Source organism: Ambystoma mexicanum, chromosome 10 (assembly GCF_040938575.1).
Source record: "Ambystoma mexicanum isolate Mex_15411 chromosome 10, UKY_AmexF1_1, whole genome shotgun sequence".
NCBI classification, from domain to species: domain Eukaryota; kingdom Metazoa; phylum Chordata; class Amphibia; order Caudata; family Ambystomatidae; genus Ambystoma; species Ambystoma mexicanum.
In genome coordinates, this window is record NC_090932.1 from 639,063,678 (window position 1) to 639,088,999 (window position 25,322).

Below are 25,322 nucleotides of genomic sequence, written 5' to 3' on the forward strand. Positions count from 1 at the left end.
TGATTTCTGCTGCAAGGGCTTCTGGTAGATGTAGTCATCAGGTTAGCAATGAAAAAGCTCACGCCCAATCCCAGAATGGAGAAAGGGGAGGGGGTAGCCTGCAGTGAGGCACGCCAAAGCTGGGCATATGTCACCCCGGTGCAGCACCCTATCAGGTCTTGAAGATTCCACCCTTCAAAATCCTATATATATATATATATATATGTATATATATATATATATATATATATATATATATATATATATATATATATATATATATATATTTATATTTTCACAGAAAAAGCTGTGTTAAATGGACGTTATGGTTAAGTTGCACTAACAAAAACCCATGTAATTCAGTGAAACAACGTCGTTAGAGGGACGTTATGGTTACAAGTAACACCGAAAAACCCTTGAAATTTGCCAGTTAAGGTACTCTAAGCAACCATAATTCCCACCACCTCCGTGCATTGCTAAGATTAACACACAAATGTCATTGATGACATCCCCAATGACATCACATATGACATTAATTTTGATAAAATGTCTCTAGTAGCGGTTGTGTTTATAATATTAGGAACACAATGTCAGTAGTGTTCGGGAGACCTATCATGAACTACTTAATGTATTAAAGAATGTACTCATCCGAAGAAAACATGATATTGAAGTGTTGTTGTAAATAGAGGAAGATAGTCATACATACACATAGGTAATGGCTGCATCATGCACTATAGAAGTACAATATTTTTGTGTTAGTGCAACTTAACCATAACATCACTTTAACAATGTTTTTTTCAGTACATTTCATAGGTTTTTACTAGTGCACCTTTTATCTTCTACAAGTTCTTTATATTATAATCCCCCACCCCTTCACCCCCCATGGCAGATATGGAGTCCGCAGACAGTGCAGTAGTCCATGGACTTCGGACAGCATTCACAAGACTCAGAATCATAGGAGACCAAAAAAAGTTGTACCCATCAACCAACAATTAGATCTACATGAAATGATAACTAATGTTTACAACACAAATATACCTTTTTGTACTGTAGGGGAGGCATGGTATCACAAGTATGACACTGACACAAAAAATACAATTTGTAAAACCTTTATTAGATTCGTGGGGTTTGGAAAAAACCCTACTTTGCCCTATAACTAGGATGGGAGTAGTCTTGACTATCAAATAATAAATAAAATAGTCGTAGTGGAGTCTGTCAATTCAAAATGGCCTTTGCTAACAAAACGTAATGCCTGCCCTATCTCTTGTACAAAAAGTGTATAAAGGAGAGATGTATGTAAAGGAAAATCAGTGTTCAAAAATAAAGAATGAATGTGACTGACTCAGCTCTTCTCCCCACGTTTAGACAGCACAGAGTAAGGCAGTCCCCGTATGCAGGCTGACACACTACGGCCTGGGTTATCAAAAAGTGGTTCAAAACGTAGGTCTAGGCCCTCTTGGCCTTCCACGTTAAAGTCATTGGTTTTCGGTTCACCAACGTTCTTTGATAGTTCAATACAAAGTTCACATAGGTCTCCCTCTGTCGGGCTCGGATCTCTCAAAGCAAATACAGTTCAAAATGTGGATTGAGGCCCGCCTAGCCATCCATGGCAAACTTCCTTTTTCCAGTCTTCCAAACAGCGTTAAAAGAAAGGTTTATGCGGGTCACCCTCTGTCGGGCTCAGACCTCTTCAAAACAAAAGTTCACAGTGGTCCCCTTTGTTGAGCTCAGATCATTCACAAGAAAGGTGCATGTTAGTTCACCTCGGCCGGGCTTAGACCTTTCACAACAAAAGTTCACGTTAGTCCCCCTCTGCTGGGCTCAGACCTTTCACAACAAAAGTTCAACAATACTTGCAGGGGCTCCCTTCCCAAAGCTTATTACACTTCGGATCTCCGTCAGTCGGGCTCAGACCGTTTTCGGATGTCCAAGACTTTCCGAATGTGTGTGACTTTCTTTACAGACCTCCACAAGACCACTTCGATTCAAAGTTCAACATTCAGCTTTTTACTCTCCCCTTCTCTCTGGGTTAATTTTACCTACTTCGCTTTTACAGTTCATTAACTTGATTGCGACCAAAAATGCACCTTTCACTGGGACTTTTGAGTGCGCTACTTTCTTTTGCCGGACCACTCAGTTACTCAGTATCACTGGTTTCAGAGCTTTACTTCAAGGTTCATTCACAGGTCTGCCTTTCTTTGCGTCTCATCGACACGCATGCAGCCTTCACTTGCAATATAATATTGCAACTTCAATCCTCTCTGAACACACACCGGTCTCTCAGGTCGTTTGCTAACTCACCAGATGTGTGCTTTTCTTTCTTGTCTTTACGGTTTTCCAATTTGTGAGTCACGGTTAGTACCAAAGGCTCGCCTCATGAACTCTGTCTTTCACCCGGGAGGTTTGCTGGCATTCTTAGTACAGTCAGATCATTCTGGTACCCCTTACAGTCATGTCACACCAGACATCTCTCGATACCTGCAAAGGAATCAACCAAGAGGGACCAGTCTCTTGATCTCATGCCTTGCATCCTTTCCTGGCCTGTGGTTACACCGAACTTGCTCCGAGCAGTTCGACTCTTCCAGAAATATTTTCACTACAAGCATCCATGTCTAGCCAAGCAGAAAAACCCTCCACTAACACCACCTACAGCTTGTTCGAACTGAAGAAGCCTTTGCTCCAAGCATTAACACACATTTGAAGGATCCCAACAGGGAAACCCTGTTGCTTTGATCTTGACTTCTGTCATATTGGTGAGGTTTAATTTGTTTTTTTTGTGACTGCAGTGTTTGCTTTCAACCCTCAATGAAAAACTCTCTATCCCAAAAGAAAAAGAAAAGTGCATGTACAGTGACTAACCCGTCATGTTAGAAGAGGGAATGTAACAGGCAATGATGGAGGAGAGCACACAGAGGCAGTTGGGGGCAGCAGGGATGAGGGAGGGGTGTCGGTTGAGTAGCAGCAGATGGTGGGTTCAGAGTTTACCGTGGGAACCACCTGACTGAAACTGAGAACAGAGTGGACAAGAGGGTGGACCCCATGGAGAAGCACTGGTCGGGTTGAACAACAGGTAACTGCAGAGAATGGCAAGGAGAGCAGGTGGGGGCTGTAAGTTTCTTCAATCCAGCACTCCAACTAAGTCAAGGCCTAGTCAGGGATGCCCAATGGAAGCCCTTATTTATATATTTTTATGTCAAAGTTCTTTAAATCTGGATGATGAACCCTTATATAACGCCCCTCTCTTTGAATCTCCCCGACCTCACTGAGCCAAGAAGTAGGTTTGTTTTGCAAATTAAAAGGTTTATTGGAAGAATTGAACAATATATATCACACTTTTATGAATAAAATAATATCTGAATAGCACACTTATGAATATGAACAGTAATCAGTCATGGGTAATATCACAATATCAACAATCTCTTTAATCACTTAGGAGTAGGAATAGGAGAATAAGGTAGCAGAGAATACTTTTATGGTTCAAGAAAATTCAATGATGGGAAAATGCAACACAGAAATAAACTTGATATGGTTTCAATCAAAAGACAATATGATCACTCTTTCCCCTCTGACTACTCACTCCCCCCTCTATGCAATATGAAGAGATGGAAATGAGGGCACACAGGTTTCAGGAATACAATCAATAATGCAGTTCAATCCCAGTTCCCCCAGCATGCGTAGAGAAAACAGGTATGATTTTAAAACAGGCAAAAATACTTTTAAATGTGATAGCAATGAATGGGAAAATATGCTAAAATGATTATAATTTTCTAAAGGGGATTCAGCACTAGTGAGAATGACTTTGGATTGGTACAGGTCAACACTATCAATGATTCATGAAGGATTATCAGATTGAAAATGAATTTCAGCAGTTGAAAACAAGAAGCAGCTATTTTGACAAGTGGTGAAATGGAGCTAAATTGCAATTCGAGGCAACTTTTCCGCGTGCATTAAACACTATTATGGAAAACTATAATGGCATGTCTACTGGCCTGTTCCTTTCCTGCCAGAGCATCTTCCACCCTCCAGGTGTGCTCTAACACGTTTTGATGCTCTTTTTGGAGGTCACCCAGTCCCTGGAGGACAAGGTGATTTTCTTCCAGCCTCCCTTTTAAGTTACAGACTTCCTGGCCTAAGGTATCCCTTTCCTGAGCAAGAGCCTGCCTCTGTGCTGCCAGATTGTCCCTCTGCCTTTGAAGGGCACCAGCTTTCTGGCACTCTTCCTCAAATTCTGCCTGGGTGTCCAGGTCTTTCAGAAATAATTTGTTGCACTCTGCCTTCTCTCTATCCAGGTGGCTTTGCAGGGTGACTACCTGCTTTGTGCATACCCTATTGAAATCCAGTTGTTGCTCCAGCTTTTTCTGGCTCTGCAGTAGGGAGTCCAACTCTTCTTGATACTACTTCTGCAAGGCCAGAATTCTGGTATTCTGGTCTGCCCTTTCCTGTTGCAGGATACCCATATCCTCTTTGATTTTCATTAGATACTGCCTACTTTTGTTTTCTGACTCCTGGCTCCTCTGCAGCCTGTGCTTAGAAGAGCCCAGATCAGATGGGGCCTTCTCTAATGCCAACAGTTGCCTACTTGCCAGATCTTGGCCTTCAGCACATTTGTCCTGTATGGCTCCCATAGATAAATATAAAAATGCTGCTACCCTGGCAATCTTGTTGTGCTCATCCTTGACCTTAGGGGCCATATATAGTTCACTCAGGGCCACATGTAAGGGAGCCTGATCTCTCCAGATATCTAACCCAGTTGCAGTGACCTGTTGTGTGATTGCCTGCAACCACGCATTCTGGTCCTGCTCAGTACACTCACCTCTCACAAATAGCTTATGTAAAAGGTGCTCTTTAGCTATCTTGATGTCTACCAATATCGCCATTCTGGAAATTGATTTCCTTCCTGAATTACAGAAGTTTATTATTTTACTTTGCAAAACAGACCGTTTCCTGAGAGCGTTCCTTTTTGAGGGGTGCTTTTACAGCGTAACACAGCGTGGTAGCCCAACAGGATTTATGTATCCTATTAGTTACCACACTGTATTAAGATGCACAAGTGGTGGATCTAATCCAGAAGTCCCGTGATGATCCCCCAATCTGTAAGTGACTTCAATCCAGCACTCCAACTAAGTCAATGCCTAGTCAGGGATGCCCAATGGAAGCCCTTATTTATATATTTTTATGTCAAAGTTCTTTAAATCTGGATGATGACCCCTTATATAACGCCCCTCTCTTTGAATCTCCCCGACCTCACTGAGCCAAGAAGTAGGTTTTTTTTGCAAATTAAAAGGTTTATTGGAAGAATTGAACAATATATATATATATCACACTTTTATGAATAAAATAATATCTGAATAGCACAATTATGAATATGAACAGTAATCAGTAGTGGGTAATATCACAATATCAACAATCTCTTTAATCACATAGGAGTAGGAATAGGAGAATAAGGAAGCAGAGAATACTTTTATGGTTCAAGAAAATTCAATGATGGGAAAATGCAACACAGAAATAAACTTGATATGGTTTCAATCAAAAGACAATATGATCACTCTTTCCCCTGAGACTACTCACTCCCCCCACTATGCTATATGAAGAGATGGAAATGAGGGCACACAGGTTTCAGGAATACAATCAATAATGCAGTTCAATCCCATTTCCCCCAGCAGGCGTAGAGAAAACAGGTATGATTTTAAAACGGGCAAAAATGCTTTTAAATGTGATAGCAATGAATGGGAAAATATGCTAAAATGATTTTAATTCACTAAATGGGAATAAGCACTAGTGAGAATTACTTTGGATTGTACAGGTCAATACTATCAATGATTCATGAAGGATTATCAGATTGAAAACTAATTTCAGCAGCTGAAAACAAGAAGCAGCTATTTTGACAAGTGGTGAAATGGAGCTAAATTGCAATTTGCGGCAACTTTTCTGCGTGCGTGAAACGTGATTACTGAAAAACTATAACTATAAATTTCGGTTCTAGGACGTGCGGTTCAAAAGTTACAGAGGTTTTTGTGAAGGTAGATTTTTCAGAAATAAAGTCAAGATTTCAAAAATGACAGATCGCGCTTTAAAAATTAGGAATCAATATGGACTTATACTAAGGAGCTATGAAGAAGCAAGACCCTCAACGGGCAAACACCAGAACAGGGCGCCTCCGCTCTTATCTCTGTCCATCAAAAACACTTGTCCCTCTTCAGAAAATATCAGCGCGAAGATGATTATTGCTACAATTATCACAAACAATGAGAAGAATTCAGGATGGACACAGGATTCTATAATGCAGTTCTGGATAAGTGGAATGGATGGAATAGTATTACTTTAAACTAAGAGATGACTATGGACAGTTCTAGACTAAATTCTCACTCCTAGGCTTTGGACTGGAATGGGCCATGTCAAAGATCTGGTCAAGGGTTTGGCTTCACTCGCCACTGGACAGGTCTCAGGCACTCTGGGTTCTGCTCTCAGCACTGTACTGCCGTCTGGGTGGCTTCTTGAACTGGATCTGATGGGTTCTGGCTACAGCGCTGCTTTCTGGGTCTGGATCTTGGTTCTAGCACAGGGTTCTTAGCTAGAAGCAAAACAGCTCAGCCAGGCTGTTGAATGGTTTAGTTAGGCCCCTTGGAAGTTTAGGGGTTAGAATCAGTTTTGCAAAGGATTTTGAAGGCCTGCTGCAAAGAGTTCAGTTTTGGGTTTGGCCTCTGCTTCAGGATTCTAGAGTTTGGTACTAGAGTCTCTGTCTGGATATTGTCTGGATCTGGTCTGGAGTCTGGAGTTTTCCTGCAGGGTGTTGCGCCAAGAAATCAATTGAGTAGTGGAAAAGAGTGTGTGTCCTATCTGTCCTCACAGTTCCTATTTATGTATTTCCAAAGTGGGTGAGGAGGCTGATTCTACAATGCCCAATCCTCTAAGGATTTGATAGGTTAGAGGATTCCCTGTCCCCTGATTGGAGAAAGGATCAGCGTGTCATGTTTATGGCTTAGGGGAAAACACTCCCCCCTGTCTCTGTACAGTATATTTTATTTTTCATAAAACACATATTTACAATATACACAACCTGTTACTATTACACAAATCACATGACAGATTTCCTAAGGTACGATTCTGTTCAACTCTTATCTTCCTAAGAGCTTTGGTTCAGAAATGACCACTTTTTGCGCTTTTGTTGGGTTTCCCAATATTCTTTCTGCACCAAATTTTAGACATGCATTCACACCCTATCTGGGCACATTTCTGTAATTTTTCCGGTTCCTGGCATGAATACAGTAGCTACAATATGAATAATTCCGGGGTTTGGTCTCACAACATGGCACAAAGTCCAGCTTAGTCTTTAACTGTGATCACATTTTTCATTTTAGCAATCTCAAAGTTTCACATTTTTGTCAGCTCGGTACAATTTGTTATAAGCATTTTTATAAAACATACATTTGCTTTCAATTCAATTCACACAATGGTTTGTCTCCACCTCCAGGGTCTGGGCTGACTCAGAAGGCACATGTCCTTCTTCCTGCTAGCAGTTTGTTTGTCAGTAACACCCCAAATTAGCATTCCCTATTCAGTCTGAGGCCTCTATTGTTCCCTTCTCCGGGCTGCAGAGAAAATCTCCTCCCCTCTTGATTAGCATGCCAATGTGACATCCTCCTTCTAGTGGGGATGACCGGGTGTGAAGGTTTCTCAGGGGAAGCAAGCCTTTTGGAGTTTTAATTGCATCAGGTTACTTTCTGATCAATTGTAACATAGTTCCTTGTGAAACAAAATAACATTTATAAACTTAAAATAAGCAACACATCTTTAAATCAAGTCTTTTTCAACATGAAATCACTGTGTGGCACTCTATATGGCATTTTGATGGAATTCTCTGCGTTGGCATAGTTTGAGTTCAATTGTTCAACTTTACACAAATGGTTTTAAACGCCAGCTTTCTGGTAGAGGTGAGCAACGGTACTACACCCATTTTGACAGCTGTCTTTCCATCAAGTATCTTTAAAATCCGATTTTGTTCTGAGAACATATGATTTTTGCTGACATTGTATTGATGTGGATTCTTGCAGTAATGATGTGGAACACCCAACAAAGAGTTTGGATCTTTTTGGTGATTTGTGAGCCATGACTTTAGCAATTTTTGACAATCAAGAAAACTGATTTTCAAACAGATCTGTGTTTCTTTTTCAATCAGCATTCCTATTTTCAAGTGGTTTCAGACTACTTTTTGGGTAGCCCAATGGTAGCTTTTGGCATTGATCTCCTGTGCTCACTAAGATAGGCAAAAGTAGATGTTGGCCTATTTTTCAGCTTTTCACTGCGCAATTTCTGGTGATTTCTAGCGAGCAGCATGCTTTCCGGCGGTCATTATGATGTTTCTGCTGCCAGCAATGCACAGTGATGTTGCAGGGCTTGGATGAGTGGGTTGATACATCACACAGGGCAGGGGGCGAGGGGTAAGTGTAGTCATCAAAGGTAAATGTGGCAATTTTATGTGAGAACCCCTGACTGAAAACAAGAAGAGAGCAAAGCAAAGAATGCAGATTAGTGAAGTCAGCAAAGGCCATACCGCAGTGGGATAGTGACATAGAATGGCCATGACACAGAGGCGTGGCATTACAGGATTCAACCAGAAGAGAGAAAAATAAGATGGAGAGGGTATGTGCGCTGCTGATAATGATTGAGAGCAGGACTCATGACAGGTGACTTGAGGTAGGGAATGGCAAATTGGATAAAAGAGTGCAGCATGAGGACAGGAAAGAGAGTCGACCTAAGAAAAGAATGGCATATGGACAGTCACAGAAAAAGGCAGGGCATATAGTAGGATGCCCTGGTTCTCAAAGCATGAAATAAGATCATTTTTCAGGCGTCATCAAAGTAGAAACAGGAAAGCGCCTGTCAGCACTTTGACAGAGAACTTTCATCTGGCAGCACAGTATCTGACTTTAGCTTCCGTGGGTGCCTTTTCCATCCTTGAGATTTTTCCTTCAGATGCGTCTTACATGAACCCTTTTTGAAGCTATGCCAGGCATCGGCTCCCATCCTCCACCACTTGAGAGAGCTAAGCTTGATGCCTTATTTAAAGTAACTTCCTACATTTCAGCCAATGGATACTTTAAGCATGTGAGCTGTTGGTGATGGTCTTAATGCGCTGACCTCTGTGTAGTATTACTCAAAAACACAGTTACCTCAAAAAGGGCAAAATACTGTCACATGTATCAGCCAAATATGTCAAAATAGCCACACTAGATCTTCATTTAATATGGAATACATTTAAAAGGTTTCTGCAACATACTCTTGCTCAATTGGGCAATGCCGAACTATATTTCTTGGTATCAAAATGTGCAAAAAACTAAACTTTGGCAGAAGACCTTTAGCCAAACTAGATAACAAGTAAAGTTAATTCTTACTGCAGAAATACGATCAATATACCAACTTTTTATTTGGTCCGCCTGGTGGGAAGTGCCCATGTTGGAGATTTCATCAGATTCAAAGCATGCCTGTCTGAAAAGCCTAGTCACCTGTCATCCCTGTTTGCCAGCAATCAATCCGTCATTAATCGTGTGCAGGAATGGATTTTGATGGCCCGAGAAACTGGATGCCCTATGATCTGGAAAAATGTATTCCAAGCCCTCACAGGTTAGAACGAGCCCCTCCAAGGAATCTTGATAATCCACATTTAAATGTATATGTGGGATAATGTACCCTCTACCATACATTGTAAGGATATTGCCAATCACTGAGCAGTTAAGAGACCAAATAAAGGAAGGTGGTCGAAGGCTGTGGTCCTTTATAAGGTCACAGGACTCCAAGGTGGCTTACAATATCCTTCTTAATATATGGTAGGGGGTATTTTATACCTTTATAATACATGTCCACACACTGTCAACCCCTTTAATAACTAATCTCTTGCATAATATAATGTAAGACAACTTTTATTTTCTGATCAATATATCAATAAAGAATGGGTTCGGATTTTAAAAAGCTAAAATGTTGCTCCTAGTGGGTTGCAGAAGAATATTTCAAGCTGTTTAATAAAATGTATTGAAAAAAAGTTCATTTTTGTGCTTTAAAATAAGTAATAACATTCAGATATCTGCTCACATGAGTTACATTCCAGAAGTGTACAAATTAAACATTCTCCCATAAACAGTTGCCTGTCAATTACCGCTGCAATGCGTCACAGAAAACTGCACAGCAAGAAAAGAATTTGAAAAGCTTTTAAGGGCTTTATTTAAGTGCTGCAATGACAGCTGAAATTATCTCTGCTGGATCTAACAGGTGATATACCTATTACAGAGCTGTTGTGATGTCATTTTCGTATTGCAGACCAGTTGTGATGTCAAAACTAGCCTGTATTAAGAAAACGTATTCCAGGCTTTTATGCAGATATTGCAGGCTGCTATGTATCATTAGTACCCTGGCGGGGGTGCCAGCCAATCAGGTGGCTAGGAATGCTAGCTAGAAGCGCTCAGGCTGTTAACTTGGGCCGCTGGGCTTAACGCCACATAAGAATATCTAACACCAAGCTGTACTAAAAATCCAAACTATGAATTCCTATACATTGAATCAAATCCTTTCGTCGAATTTGATAAGTTCCTTATGCATGTGACTTGTAATACAAAGACAGTCACATGAAGTTTCTCTTTTTGTAGTATTGCTATCATATAACATCACTCTAACAAACGATTCATGAGGTTTACTAAGACCTTTGCACATTAATTGTGGTTGTGTACGCACAAAACCAGAACTGTGTGAATGATAACTGCATTTCATTGAGATTGTCTGGATGACCATAACACACTATGAAATAAAGCCATAGACACATTCGTTCATTTATCCAATCATGACAGTGGAGTTCTTGAAGCATTCATTTTTTGCAATCAGCATGATTCATTTGGATTTCTGCAATACAATTAGGCTAACATGATTATGAGAACAGAGTCTCTGGTTTCAGACCATCCATTTTTTCTTTTCTTCGGAATGAATGGTTTTTAATAGTGCAATTATATAATGTGTCTTTCAGTTAGTGGTACGAGCACTGCGATGTAGAAAGAGGGATGAAGCCAGAAATTGACATTTCAGTTGGTAGAAAGCAAGCGGACGAATCAATGTTATGACAAGCAAAGCAATCTTCCCAGATGGTAGCCAATACAAGATGGGAGACGTTTTTTTTTTGCATCTGAAAAATAGCTTTCTGTCTTTGCAATGCAGAGCTTTCATATTTGAAATGAACGAATCAGCATCACAAAAACATTCTTCAGATTTTTTTCATCATTAATAGTACAGTGTCAACCCAAATAATGTTCAGTATTTGTACACAAATGACCACATGGCACAGAGCACGTTTCCCTGCACTGCCCATTAAGCAGCAAGCCTTCATGTGCGGCCAAGCTGGGATGCCCTTCCAAGGCGCAGCCATTTGTCTGAGCAGAAGAGCACGTGGCGCGGTAAACATAAACACATACGATCACCCGCGGAATGGAGCATCTCTGCCTTAGTATGCTGCTGGTATGTTTGGACGACTTCCTTAGCTCAGAGTTCCGCCTACCAGTCCCAACCCTTTGAGGGTCATAACTAAGTGATCTTCTAAATCCAGGGTCTGGTGAGTGGTGGTGTGTGCGTGGGAGTAAAAGACACATAAACAAGGAGAGAGTGAAAACAAGAAGAAAGGAAAGAAGGCGTGATTGCCAACAAAGGAGTAGGAGAGGATAAGGGAGGAAGACAGCAGCAAAGAAAATGGAAGAAATATAGGGGGGCAGGGGCGTAGGAGACCCATACAATCTGGGGGGGACAGGGGACACCTTGGGGACTTGGGCGGGGAGAGGCAGGAATTGCCTGCTTGCAGATACTCCTTTACATTTTTCCCCCATCACTGGCATATGCACTAGATTGTACAGTAGCTTACCCAAATGTTTGGAAATACTTTTGTCTTACTAATATTCCCCCCACAGGCCTTGTTTTTCTCTTCCACCTCAGTTGGTGTGATGATCCGTTTCACTTCTTGTGTTTCTCCAGGTCTCCCAGCGATGGACCTTTAGAGAGATCTTTTATAATACTCTCACCTGCGCTTTAAGTGCAGATGCTTTATGGAGGTTCGCTAACCCAGCCTATCCTATTCCACTTAAACCCTCAATGATGGAACATGAGTGTGCCCCTTTACAGCAGTGTATGAGCTGTAATCAAACCTTGGCACCAGGGTATTCATTGGATTTACATGGATAGCGGAACAGGTGCTGTTGTGAATCTCGAGGCTCTGCTTTATTTTTCTGAGTCACCCAGATGGCTTATGGTGGCCTCTATTAAAACATGTCTAAAACTCATTACTCAGCTTGTGGTGGGTACCAGAAATTCTGTTGCATCCCTATTTTCAAACGAGCGTTGGCAATGCCAACCGTTTGGGTTTTAATGTAGGCATGGAAAAGGCACTTGCCAGGCACCGCCATAGTGGTATTAGGTACCCCCTGATGGTAGCAGCTGCAAAATGGTGCAAGTACCTGGACATTTAATGGCAGTGCCTGGCAAATGCCCAATATATGTACACAAGCAAACACTTGCCATTGCTGGTTTTTAGCAGGACTTCAGTGAAGGAAATGCAAAGTGCTAATAGAGTGGCAGAAGGCATCCCTGGATAAGATATTTGTATTACACCAGTAGTATGTTCACAGCTCCAATTAAGTTATTAACTACACAGGGCTTTGTAGTATGATATGATATAATATGACATTTATAACACACCTATACACAAGTGTTTCAAGGTGCGACGAGGCAAGGGAGGGGGAACAGAGGGAAGACAGACAACAATCCTACTAGGCCAGGTGTCATTCAGATCATGCAAGTGACTGGGAAGGGGAAGAGGGAAAGTGCAGAGGGGGCGGGGGGAGGGGACAGTGCAGTACATGGGATAATAAGATAAATAAACAAAGTAAAAGTAAGGCCAGCAGGTGGCAAATGCAAGTGTAAGTGCAGACAACAGGTGTCAAGTGCTGGTAGTGGAAATGTAGGGATACAGAAAACAGTCCCCAAGTGCAGGGGTTGCCAGGAAGGCAGTGCAGGAGTGTGAATGGCAGGGGAGGGGGCCTGGGTCTGAGATCAGAGGGTGGCCAGGTAACCAGTGCAGTTTCAGTATCAGCCAGGAAGTCAGCAGGGGAAAGGAGGAGAAAAAGCAGAAGCAAAGAGAAAGGTTTTGAGGTGCTTCCGGAACCGGAGATGATTCTCCTCAAGTTTCAGGGAGGCAGGGAGGCTGTTCCAGAGGGAGACCCCAGCCAAAGAAAGAGATCTACCACCACCTCGTTGCTTGGAGGAGCGTCTGATCCTGAGGGAGTTGGAGGCGGATGAGCGAAGAGCTGAAGATGGAAGATATTTAAGGAGAGAGAGTTGTAGGTATTGAGGCCCCAGGCCCCAGAAGGCCTTATGGACAATGCAGAGGGTTTTGAACTTAATCCACACAGCCACTAGGAGCCAATGCAGAGATTTCAATCCAGGAGAGATACGATCCCTGGGCTTGAGGCCAAGAAAAAGCCTCGCAGTCCTGTTCTGGATGAGTTGCAAAGGGCGTAGAGCAGCAGGCAGATTTAGAAAGAGGCTGTTGCAACAGTCCAGCCTAGAGATAGCCAGTGCTCTAGAGACAGTGAGCTTCTGGGGGAAGGAGAGGAATGGAAGAATACCTCTGCGGAGGTGCACCTGGTAGTGAGACTTTTTGGAGACGCCAGAGATGTGAGGAGAGAAGGAAAGTGTGGAGTTGAAGATGACGCCAAGGTGTTTGGCCTCACAGCTAGGAGCAGAAAGAGGGCCAAGAGAGGCCGGCCAGATAGTGACAGGAAAGGAGGGAGTGGATGTGCTAATGAGGCAAATTTCAGTCTTACTGGTATTAAGGCAGAGATCATTGGCGACACACCACTCCTGTATGGCGGGCTGACAGTCAAAGATGAAAGAGGGAGAAGAGGTGGCTGAGGGTAGCCTGGATGTGAGCTGAGTGTCATCTGCATAGCACTGAAAGTTGGGGCAGAGCAAAGCAATGCGGTGGGCAAGAAGTGCCAGGTATTTGTTGAACAGCCATGGAGAGAGGTTAGACCCCAGGGGAACACCACATGTAGAGATAGAGATAGAGATAGAGATAGAGGAGAGGAAGGACCCAAGTTGAACCTGGGAGGGTCGATCAGAGAGGAAAGAAGTCAGCCATGCCAGGGCCTGACATGTAATTCCCAGGTTATCACAGAGACGGTTGAGCAGGATGGCATGTTTGACTGTGTCAAAGGCAGAAGAGAGATCAAGTAAGATGAGGACACATGTGGTGTTGGAATCAAGGTTGGAGAGCAGGTCTTCACGGATGTTCAGGAGATCAGTTTCCGTGCTTCTGGCATCTCTGAAGCCAGACTGATAATCACGGAGACAACCAACACATTCAGTGTGAAGATTGAGCTGGGAGATGGCCAGCTTTTCCAAGAGTTTGCCCAGGAAAGGAGTGATGGGGATTGGGTGATAGTTAGCCATGCAAGACAGGTCGGCAGAGTGTTTCTTAAGGAGAGGGTGCACAAGGGAGTGCTTCAGGGTTGAAGGGAAGACTCCAGTGTTGAAGGAGTGGTAGTAGAAGTCGGCCAGGGCAGGAGCCAGGGAGTCAATGTGGTCCTTGATGGCTTTGGAGGAATGCCACCTGTTTTTATGAGACTTTCTTAGATCGGACTTGTCGAGAATCCTTGTCTGGGGAGAACAGGGGAAAGGCAGAGAAGGAAGGGGAGGGGTGGCCAAAGAAGGGTCAGAGGAAGAGCAGGGGGTAGAGGGAGCAAGGGGAGGGGAGAGGAGGGGAGAGAGAGGACAGGATGTCCTGAGTTTTAGAGATGAAATGAGAAGCGAGTGCTGTGCCGTGCAAACATCCCTAAATCAATGGCTTTATCCAAACCCGAAGCACATCCTATGACATTCCTGCCCTACACCATTCTCCCTGTTTTCTGGTCTTTCCTGAACCCGTCTCTCCCCTGCACACACTGGTCACCCCGTGCTGCAAACCATCCCCATCTTTCATCTGCACTCCATTCTTGTTCCCATCTCTCCCCTCCCTTGCTCCTCTCTTTTTCTGTCCTCTGCACCCTTTCACCCCATTTTCACTTTGCATTCCCCCACTCTGCTGCACCCCAGTCCATCACTTCGCATTCCCTCATGGCCAGAACCCCACACCTCTCATCTGTACATTTGCTCAGCACTTTCTCCTCAGTCTTCAGAGCACCCTCGATATCCATTGGGCGCTTTTCTACAACTATTAGTCATGCTTCATTGTCGTACCTCATTTTGAGATCTTCTCCAGGTCACTGTCGAGGCAAGACCCAGCCAGTGCTGTGCACACATGCTTGTATTTATTATTTACACTATAATGCTGCTTGCCGCTTGCCGGATGCTGCCCCTCCCCCATACCGGCCTGCACCGCACTGGTCTGAGACCACATGTTTGCCTCATCTGCATTGTATGCAGTGTCAGTATACATACACTCATTGCTCTGTGGTGATGAAGTCCAGGTATGGACCCAGCAGGAGGTTGAGGGGGGCAAGTAGGTAATGGAGATTATAAGCCACTTGAACTTCCATAAGCTAGCGCACTGTTCTGGATGTGCTAAGGGAATGGAAGGGAAGATGGCAACATGCTTCTTCTCACAGCAACAGCATTAATACTGCATATACCATAGTGAGCTCTGGGAGGCAAACACACAACACAAGGGAAAGGAAACTGCAATGGAGCATGGGCAGGAATGTGCACTGGCAGGCAGGTCCATGGGGGAAGAGACCTGCTAACAAGGCCATACAGTGCTGTCACTGGTCACTGTCACCAGGTAAGTAGCACAATGTAAGTGACTGGCCTGCAATTATTTTTGGGTGTTAAGCTGTGGGGTCAGGTCTTTGTAGTATTTACACATTAGCCTGCAGTGCAGGTCTAAGTAATTTCTCATTTCTGCATTCATGTAATACAGACTATTCTTTGTAGTCGACACGATTTCCAAACGGTCATCTCCCTATCATGGCTTTTTTATTCCCATGGGGGCAGGTGGCGTGGCGGTGGTGGTGCTCTGACCTCACACTACACTTAGGGTTCCTAAATCCGAATTCAAGCTCTGCAGAGCCTAAACAAGCTCCCCCCTGGACCCGGGCCAACCGCTCCCTGCGACGCACACCTCCCCTCAGCAACAGCCACCACAGTACCATATGTTGGGTGTCCTGACCCACGTTTGAGCTATCATGCTGCAACATTTGGTGCTGTGGGCGTAGAAAATCCAAGATGGCCAAAAAGCCCACAAGTGCACCAGAATCCAGGAGAACCACGCAGTTTGTGCGCACACCCAAAATGGTTACGTAACTTGCCACCCACTAGTGTAAAGAAAGGTCTTTGTTAACAAAATCCACTGTTACTGATGTCAAAAAGTTGCTGAAATCGTGACTCACTGGACCACGTTAAAGATTCAACCCTTTTGTGGGGTTCCGCATAACCATCTTACTGTAAGGAGCCCCATCAAAACAATGTTAAGCAAGGATTTACTACCATGTAAGAACCATTCCTGTTTAGAATGCATTAATCCAAGAAAGATCCCAAAATTGCATGCAGTACCAACAAAATCCTCAAGGCGGCGCTAGCGGTCTAAACTCTGACAGGAGAACTGAGTGCAGTTGCTGACAAAGGGATTTGACTCAGCTGACTTCAAAGGCTGCATTTTAATTAAAGATTAGCCACCTGCTGTTCCCAGAGGCCTGAAGCCTGGGAAACCCTCTCACCTCCAGAGCTTCACACCAGGAGTTAGAATCTCACATGACCTCTTGATTGATAGAAGGCAGACTGGCTGGGAGCCTCCTGGAGACCACACAATAGGCTCTTGCAATTGAATAGGATATGTTGATTTTGACTGTTTCCTGTCAACAAAGGCCTGCCTGCCAGAAGACACATGTGACTGACCCACCCAAGTCTTGGAGGCGGACTCCAACACTCTGAGAACTGAATTGAAAGCAAAATATATATTTTACAGAAACACTGATAACTCTTTGTAATCAAATGACAGAAATGTATAACTTTGAGAGCCTTAATTTAAAAAATGCACCTTCAATTCAAGCCCAAACTCCAATTTGTGTGATGTTCTGGGGGCAAACTAGCAGTTAAGAGGGTATTACTTAAAATGTATGCATGTTAAAAATCTGACACTTCATCACTTAATGTCCATACTCCTTGCGCACATGTGTGTAAATTTGGGTTAATGTCCGATATTACGAAACCAGTTAAAAAGTGAAATATGTTGCCATTTCTGAATGCAAGCTCCCAGGAAGAGCAGAGTTGGAACAGGGGATACCTCCTGTGATATGTGATGGGTGCATGTAATTTTAAACAAATGTGTACCTGTGCAAATATGTTTTTTTTTTATCAAATATAGATTGTGTGCAATTTGACAGGGGAGGATCCTCTGACCCATAAAACCTACAGCATCACTCTGACTCACAGTTCCTTCCCCAATCATGGGAGAGGGGAGAATTGGGCCAATGACAAGTGGAGAGGGGTAGAGCCTAGTGATGCTGCACACACGCCCATTTTCAAAACACATAAAAGCAGACAGTCAGGACAGATAGGGACGTTCAAATCCATTTGCTGCGGGACGCTCTGCCGGGAAAATCCATACTTTACCTCCATCAATCTCTAGAGAAAGCTGTGCAGAAAGATCCAGACTTTAAATCCATCAATCTCCAGAATCCAGAGAGAGAGCAGACCCAGACCAGACCGCTGTTAGCAGAACCAGAGAGAGCTGACCCAGATCACTGTGAAGTGCAGAGACCAGACCAGAGTCCAGTCTAAAACCTGACCAGATTCGTGGCGAGGCCCATCTAATTCAAGAATATAGTGTGAGTACCTAGCAAAACTGTGCAGAACCCAATCTCTTAGTTAAAATAATATAATTCAATCTATTTTAATCTAAGTAGAACTGCCTCCTAACTGTCACCTGTCATTTTCTAGTTGCTAGCTGTCACTTGTCTTTTTGAACTTTAAAATTTCAAATCTGAAAAACGACCTTTATTTAATCGCTCATATCTCCGTGACCGTTTGTCCTAGAGACTTGCAGTAACTTTCATCTGGAAGCCGATAGTGATAGTCCTTGTAGTTCCTCTGTAATCGAGAAAAACGCACTCGCGAATTTGCCGCAATTTGCAAATTTCTCCACGTGTGAAAACAGAAGTTTTCTTGCTTTCAGTTGCCAAAAATTCGTTTAACCTGCTAGTTACTCCTAGATCCTTGATAAAGTGAGCCTGAACTCATCCCAAGTATACTTCACTCACCCTGAACCTCTAGAGGGAATTAAAAGCATTTTAGCATATTTTTCACTTCATTGCCAGCACATGTAAAAGCATTTTGGGCCTGTGTTTAAAACTCCGATCTGTAGTCCAAGCTTGCTGGGGTGAACTGAATCACATTTGACTGCATTTCTGAGAACTGTGTGCTTCCTTCCATTTCCTTGCATTGCATAAAGGGGGGGAGTGGATTGCCAGAGAAAAGTGATTACATTGTTTTGTTGAAATCATATTGAGTATTTTCTGTACTGCCTTTCATTCAACATTGCATCCATTTGAACTCTATAAAGCATTCTCTATCACATTATTCTTCTGTCCCTACTTACCAGTGTGCTACCTTATCCATTTCATGTCAACTCCTTAGCGATTATAAAGAGGTGTGCTAGTGCCAGATTCTCCGTTGTTAATCTTTATCATATCAGATTAAGTGTGCTATTCAATTATTAATTTATTCTAAAGTGTGATATATATCTATTGTTTAAATTATCAATTAAACCTTTTAACTTGCAAAACAGAACTACTTCTTGGCTCAGTGGGGTCAGGAGGATTCCAAAAGAGGGGTGTTATATAGGGGTAGTCATCCAGAACGCATGAACTGGACATAAAGATATATCAATAAGGGTTTTCATTCAGTATTCTAGACTAGGCGTTGACTTGGCTGTAGTGCTGAATTGAATCCTCTTACACATATTTGGGTTCAACTGCTTCAAATGAATCCACAGACATGTGAGCACATCCCTTTGCTCCAGTTACAGGTTGAGGCAACTTGCATTTCACACCCGATTTTGTGGTGCTCACGAATGCCCTCATTATCGGGAAGACCACACTGCACAATGCACCCCATTATGAGCTTCAACATAAACAAATAGCTTAATTTTCCAAACAATGGAGACCTTCCCAGAATAGCGCTCTGGTGTATGTGCTCCAGGTATGTCACCACAAACCAGTTTGCCTGCGGCGACCTACAAAGAGTTTCACCGGGGGGAAAAATCAGTACATATTGAATCCCTCTGAACTGGGGGCTTTTTTCTGAAGTCACGTAGGTTTGCGATGCACTCATGAGCACGATACGCAACACAGGGGTCTTGGGTGTTGATTTATCATTAATGTTCTGTAATGGGGCTATGCGAAATGTGAACAGTGCATGCAACACATCAGGGATGTATGTATTTTGCTAATTGTTTAAAAGTGCACATTGCATGCACAGAACAGCCCAATTTAGCACTTGTGTGCTGTTGGGTCACCTGCATGCAATTTGAAACCTTCACGAGGCATGGGGCGAAGTCTGTCTTTTCCTGTTATCATGAAATAAAACAAGGGTTCGACCCTCAGGTTTTTCAATTTATGATAAAACATTAAGATGCCAGGATTCCCTGATCAGTTTGCAACGCGCTGCACGTGTTTACAAACTGTATAAATATGATAGCACATTCCCCTTAATAAATCATCCATATGCCGGCCTGCACTGTACCTGGGAGAAGGGGGCCATTTGACTTACCTTAAGTACGGTAGCTCGGGTCTCAGGAGGTCGAGTGGCGGTCAGAGTCTCACTCTGTCTCCCTCGATATTAACACACGCTGTCAGTCAGTCACTCTCAGCAGGAGCATGCGTCGCTGCCTGGCTTCTCCTTTGTTCTGGAAGCTGAGGCTGGGCAGCAGTGCACTGCGCTGGGGCACGGGCTGTTCCCCGGCCTGGGCACGTTCCAAATGCACAGACGCGGGGCACGCATGAGCAAGCAGCAGAAGTTCTTGTTTTAGCCCGCTGCTGCAGGCAGTCTGAAGTTAACTTGTACTTTTGCACGCATGACCAGGGATGTCATTTCACCAAAATGCCAGGGGTAGCGGAAGTGACATCACACAACCCTTGACCTCTGATGACATCACAGGAGATGATGTCATTTGACCCCACCCTGAAGTGATATCGCGGGAAGCGATGGAACCCAACCTTTCACCCCTTGACAAAACAGGAAGTGGCATCAATTAGCATTCCTCCTTAGTACACTAGGAAAATATGTTTACAATATCACTATAATGTGATGTACATTTCATACAAGAATGGATCGCCATATGTATCATTAGGATCAGTGTGTATAGACCCATATTACTAAATTACTGTGAATTCAAGTAGACGTCCATGGCCAAATGATAATGATGTGTTATTATATAGTACTTATACTTAAGCGCTTTATATAGAAAAAATATACACCCAATATCACCCAACCTGTGTTGGTACTCATTTATCGACCTCAGAAGGATGAAAGACTGAGTTGAGGTGTTTAAGAACAGACTAAATCAGTGACTCACTGAAATGAACCTTTAATGAGTCTAGCAATTATTGTATAGAATTCCAGAAAGGCACATTATTTGGTTTTCCTATTCTTTCTTATTTAGGGTCAGTGCTGAAAGTGTTAGACTTGTGGCACCCCTGTCCTTTTTTTTTCTTCTTTTTTTTAGAGGCCTGTACAAGAAATCCAGCCACTCCAGAAGTAAAGAGCCACATGGTGCTGGCCACAGCGCAGGAGCTTGCAATACAAAAAGAAAAAAGACACTTTTTTCCCCATTTATTTTAGGGGTAGCAAGGGAGACCACAGGGGTAGCAAGCAGTTGCAACCTCTGGTGAACCCTAAATGACTCCCTGCGCATGACATCTGCAGCCTGCAGTGCAGGCTGCAGACATATTTAACATGCTGAAATGACACACATTCTGGGGGGGATAAATTACATTATATCCCCCCCACTTAAAATTGTGGGGGGGGATTTGTCCCCCCCTGTCCTCCCCATGTCCTACGCCCATGAAAGGGGGACGAGAGAAAGAAGCAAGCAAAGGTAAGAAAAAATCAAGTGAAAGGAGGGAGGGAAGGAAGGATAGGAGGAAAGGGAGTGGTAAGGAGGGAGGCAGGAGCCACTGCCACCTCCTACCTCTGCAGATGCAAATGCTGGAGATCTCTATGGGGTCTGCCTGCTTTATGCACCAGTATAAAGCAGGCTGACCCCATAGAGATTAATTGTAAAATACTGCCTGATATGCTTGCATGGCAGGCAGCATGTCCAATTGAAATTACAATTGCATGTCACCCATGGTTTATTTGTAATTGGGAACACTGCTGACTGTTCACAATTGAAATTAAACCCTGCCTGACAAGCATGTCGGGCAGGGTTAATTCGTAATTGTGAAGGCTCACAATTAAAAGTAAACGCTTCCTGACATGCGAGTATTGCAAACATAATGACTCCCTGCCACCAAATTAGGAATTAAATGAACATGAGCCCCACCTGGTATGTACTATAATGTCTAGGATTAAACCAGGATTAAACCATCTCTAACACCACGTAAATTAAACATGCAAAACGAACCTTCTGAGGCTTAATCAATAATGCTACATATACCTGACTAAGGCAAACATTAAGCCCGCATCACAAAACCTCTGAGCATTTGCAATTCCATCACGTCGATATTTAAGTTTCAAGTTAAAGGAAGTAACCCTTATCATATATCGCTTAAAATGTATCACTCTAGCTGAAACCCAAATTAAGATCAATCAATGGCCTGAACTTTACCACATACATCTAATCTACAATTTTAGGTCTAAGTTGGAATACTTAACAACACCTAAGTAAATATATCTCAGCAATAAAACCTTAAACCAATCCCTTATTCCTAAATAGAAAAATACTCTGAAATGAAGAAAACAAGACACATTTTACGGTTAAGACCATACTACTACATTTGAGCTCCTACGCATACAGGTTATCCTGTAAGCCCAATGTTTTAGTCATGCACCTTAAACACAAATACTCAGCTCCTGAACCAAAATCCTGAATCTGAGAATATGCCTTTTAGCTTAGAATCCTAAAATGGAAGATGTGCGTCAATCGGTCAATGAGTGTGAGTGAGGGATTGAGCAAGGGAGTAAGTGAGAAGTGGTCAATTGAAAAGCCTTACATTCCACACACAAAACAATTTCCTCCTCGTAGGCCCCCTTCACTGTCTTGACATCACAATGAGACAGCCATATGTCCTCACTCCATAGATTGATGAAGCCTAATATTGATATCATGGACCTCATGTGTTTCAACTAGCCCCACTCTCGGCCAACCCGGTTTGACTGCATATCCCAAATGCTCCACCTTCATAATGGTTAGCAACAGGGGTCTTAGTCTGGCTTCATGCTTAGAATGATTTAGGCCTTTCCACACATATATTGGGATGGTTCCCACCTTTTTAGTTAGAAACAGCATTTTAAAAATAGAATCTCCAATTTCTAGTACTGGGAACAGAAGATGTCCCCACAATTCTGCTCGATAATGGGCTTCCAAATGTGCTTGAACCTTAAGGTTTTTAAAACCTTAAAAACATTGCAGGATCTACTGCCCTGGCTGTAAGCCTATTTATTGCCAACAGAACAAATTGTGCCTAATCGCTCCATAGAAAGCTTTTTAAAAAAGAAAATTCAATATGTGAGGCAGACATACCGTTAGATTTTATTCTGATCCTCAGATAATCACAGAAAGAGACTTGACGAATATGCTCATCCCTGAACTGAAGCACACATGTCATTGTTCTATTCTTATGGCAAACCAATGCGACTGTTTTTCCAGTGTTTACTGATAAGGGTCGATCTAGACATCATGTAGGCATTACATCCAATTGCTGCCTAATTCCTATTGGTGTGTTTGATGTGAAAACTACACCATATGCATATAACAATATTCTGAACTTCTTCCACGGATAACCACTGCGTCTCAGTCCAAATTCTCTGTTGTCGCCACCAATTCATTAAAATAGAGCAGAAATAAAAATGGCACCAGAACCCTCTCGCCCTGTTCGACTTGCATTCCACCCCTTGCCCATATCGCACCCTAGCCTCTTTGCATTCACATATGTTTGCAGTAAGGCAGACATGATAAACACTTGTTCTCTAGAGCCTCTTTTTTAATATGGAAACCACCCTTAAAGTTTGATATAATACTATTATCCCATGACCAAACTTCCAATTTAGAAAGTGTAACTTTCCCATTGATGTTGGCCGCATATCCAATGATGGGACAGGATGGTGCCACATCATTCTTACTTACCAAAAGCTGTTACAACTGGTACTTATAGTTTCAGTTCAGATGAGTGGCGGCTGGTGAGCTTGAAAGCTGGTGGGGCGTAAAGATCCCCGGGTGAATTTTTGGAGTGAGCGTGCAGAGCGAGAGCGCGCAGCGTGCAAGCCCACACCACCCAATGGGGTGGTTCTCCTCCCGCACATTTTTTTGAAACTGGCCTCCAAAATATGCTATTTACTGTCCAGAACCCACCGAAATATGACATAAAAATCATTAGGTTTTATATACTAATGGTGGTACATTATTCTTACGTGTGCAAGTGTGGTGGTGCATTTTACAGCAGCTTTTAAAATTGAAAATAGCTGGTACTATGGTGTATACATAAAGAAATTCATCATTAATGGTAGCATCTGCAAAATGGTGCAAGTGCCTGGACATATAATAGCAGTGCCTGGCAAATGCCTAATAATTATACACAGGCCAAAGCTGTTGGCATTGCCAATGCTTTTTTTTTAACAGTCCTTTAGTGAAAGACATGTATAGCGTTTACAAATCGAGTGGCGGAAGGACAACCTGGTTAAGACATTTTTATTACACCAGAAGTAGGTCTACAGCTCCATCAAGTCATTAACTCTTAGAAGACTGCTTTAAAAACACTGGCAGGCCCTAAAGTACAAAGTTTAATGGTAAGGCTTGAATGAATCGACTCGAGCTCATAGAGTTCCCATGAAGAAGGAGTTATGGCGGGGAAGGGAAGGTACTACGAGGAAATGGCCATAGAGATTAGCATGGCCATGGGAAGTCAATGGGTGGGCAAATAACCAAACAGCACCAACAAGCTGTGTGTCCCTACACATGAGCCATTTCTCCCTATCTATACGCTAATGCACACGTTTTGCCTAATAGGTGGCGCAAATAGCCCAAACTAATAAGGCCACCAGTTCATACAATGCGGATTATGCCGCAAATGCCATGCAGACGTGACATCACTCAGTCATTGTCTATGTATGGCTGAATTATGGTCTGCATAAAGGAGGTCTCTTACCTGTAGGGGTTTCCCGTGTACTGTAACAAGATGGATGAGAAAGTCTCAGCAAATTCCTCTGCAATGCATGCCTCCCAGTCATGGGCGCTGGCATTGACCCACCTCTTGGCAGAGTGATGTGGCTTTTGATCCCCGTGTACAAGAAGTGATAGAAGGGGTCAAGTCCTAAAAATAGAAGTGGGGGGACTCATCAGTCATCAACAAATGCAATGGGTTGCGCTGTCGCCAGAAATTAGCATATTAAGGTGAAATATGCCAATTTCATTAAATTAGCTTTGTAATTGTATAACTACCCAAATTGCACATGACGAATGGCATTTGTCTTTCATAAAATCAACAAACACACAAAACCAAGAGAGGATATTTGCTTCTAATAGTGTTTTTGAAAACGTTAAAAGGTGTGCATGTTTTAAACTCCACGAACCTACACAAATGTTTTCTAAGGAACTTGCAGTACCGAAACGGTACTGCTAGTTCCAACGATAAAGTCCAATGTCCAACATTATAGTGTAATCGGGCTGGGTGCCCTGCCATGCATATGTCCATGAAAGTCCTTTGCTATTGCAGCGGGATCTCCTTCCTACATTCATGGCCACTCGCCACCCCTCCACCCAGCTTCTACTTATGGGGAAAGCTGGCCTGCTGCCTGGCCTGGCTGCTTGCATGCCACTGCAGTGCACGCTACGCGCACACCAAATAGATGATTTTTATTCAGTTAAATAACTGAATAAAAAATCATTTTTATTCTGTTCAAGCGCCGATGCAGTAGGGCATGCCGGGCCGGGCCTGCCAGGGTCTGATGCAGCAGGACAGGCCCAGTCAGGCCTATCCCTGAATCAGGGCCCAGGGCGGCCAACTGCCCCACAGGCCCCAAGGTGTCTCCAGCACCAGACGTTGCTGGAGACACTTTGGGGTCCGCAAGCAGTCGGGTACCTCTCTGACACGGTCACACCATGCACA